This window comes from Talpa occidentalis, unplaced genomic scaffold (genome assembly GCF_014898055.3).
Source record: "Talpa occidentalis isolate TD23 unplaced genomic scaffold, MPIMG_talOcc4v2.1 talOcc4.7, whole genome shotgun sequence".
In the NCBI taxonomy this organism is placed as follows: Eukaryota; Metazoa; Chordata; class Mammalia; order Eulipotyphla; family Talpidae; genus Talpa; species Talpa occidentalis.
This window is the reverse complement of record NW_023605083.1, coordinates 96,817,028-96,819,340: the sequence shown is the minus strand read 5'-3', so window position 1 is coordinate 96,819,340 and position 2,313 is coordinate 96,817,028.

Sequence of the window (2,313 nt, the reverse complement as noted above, 5' to 3'; positions counted from 1 at the left end):
GTTTGTAGTTGCTTGTTGATTTTGATTTTTACTTTATTATAATGAGTCTTTTTCCTGGTCCCTTATTTAGGTTTTCTAAATTCCTGCTATGAGTGAGACCATTCGGTATTTTTTCTTTTTTCTTTCTGGCTTATTTCGCTGAGCATGATCCCTTCCAGCTCCATCCATGTTGCTGCAAATTGTATGAGTTTATCTTTTTTGATTCTGTGTAGAGATTACTCAATCTGCTAAAGATAGAGCTTCCATATGACCCAGCAATTCCAATCCTAGGTATTTATCCAAAGGACATAGAAACATTAATTCAAAAGGGCACCTGCACCCTTATGTTTATATTCTATTTACAATAGCTAAGCTATGGAAACAACCCAAATGTCCAAAAATAGATGACTGGATCAAGAAGATGTGGTACATATACACAATGAAATATTACTGGGCTCTTCCTTCTTTACCTGTTCGTTTGCAAGTTGCTAGTAGCAGCTAGTTAGTTGCCAAGCATTTGTTCAAAAATATATTCCTATTTTACCTTCCTGTTATAGTCATTCATATACAAAGCAGGGTAAGCATTTTCCCAGAATATTCCTCAGATTATTCAATTTTTTATGTTAATGCCTTTTAATAATGGAACTATTTGAAAAATCCAGCAAAGTCCAGAGCATTATATGGCAAATAGTTGTGTACTCAGTATCCTCAAGTGTGTGCTCGTATAAACTCAGGTTTATTGTCCGTTTGCATGTAGTCTTATTTCCTTACAGATAAAATTATAGATTTATCTGTATCCCATAGCCTGCCTCCGCAGACTCCACCATTAAATTGATGATGATGATAATGACAGTAATAAAAACAGCAAATTTACTCTATGCTGGCTATTATTCTAAGCACATTACATACATTAATTCCTTTAATGCCCACAGCAGACATATGACATAGGTACTATTATTAGCTTCCATTTTAAGAATGAGGAGTTGAGAGAAGATTGGTTGAATTACATGTCCAAGCCATGCAGCTGATACCCAAAGAGCTAGGATTACAACACAGACAATTTAGGTTTCCCTGTCCCACTGCTGAACTGATTCTCCTGTGTATCATTATATGTGGCCATTAATTTATATGCACTCATAATAAAGATAACATAATATTTATGTGCATATTTTTATACCTTATATGATTTGATAACATCTGTGTTTTTCCATAGTTTCTTGCCATTATAAACCATTTTGCAATGAACAATCTTGTACATCACTCCTGGTGTATGCATTGCTGTTAAGGTACCAATTCAGAAGCCAAATTTCTGGCTGACTGATTATGCACATCATCCACTTAAAAAAAAAAAAAACTATTGCAAAGATTTAAAATTTGTTCAAAGTGGGCCTCCTCTGGTGGCGCAGCGGTTGAGCACTGGGCTGCGAAGCTGCGCGCAGCCTCAGCAGCGCCGGTTCGATCCCCAGCCACGGGGCGAGGGTCCCACATGGCGCGCAGACCTCTCCTGCCGCCCGCTGCTCCCCTTAGCAGTGTATTTCGTCAGTCTGCCTGTTCTGCTCCCTGCTCTGGCTCTGGTGAATTCTCTCACCCTCCCGCGCTTCTGACTGTACCCAGTGCTTGTATGAATAAATAAATCTTAAACAAAACAACAAAAAAAAAATTTCTTTAAAAAAAAAATAAAAATAAAATAAAATTTGTTCAAAGTAGTTATACCAATTTGTAGACATGCTAGCAATGTGTAACACTTCTTATTTCCAGTAGCCCTGCCAATCCTTGGTTTTATTAGATTTATCGATTGATTTTTGCAAACCTGATAGGTATGTGATGCTATTTCATTGCTCTGATTTGCATTTTTTTAATTACTAGGGAGGTTGGGGCATCTTTTCGTATGTTTCTGTATATGGGCTGCCTTTTTGTTGGGTTGTCTTGCCTGATTTTTTTAAGGAATTCTATTGTATTCCAATTATATAAAGTCATTCTAATGGTGACTGCTGACCTTTTTTCTGTTATCACCCTGATACACAGTTCTTAGCTAATATATTCTCTATATTTTCTTTTCTCAGTACTGTTTTATACTTTTGGCATCCCAACTAATATGACAGTACTCAAATGGCACCATGATAGATTTTCTTCTGAAATTTTCTTTTGAAAATGTGAATTGCTTTTCACATTTAGGTTATTCCTGTATGAGACCTGAAGCAGATAGCCAATTTTACCCTCTCCTGTGCATAGCTGAATCTGACATTTTCCATGGGGTGATGCTTAAGCATTATTTATTGAATACTTTCATTCACAGTGCTGTCTCTGTCATATTCCAAACTTCCACATCTAATT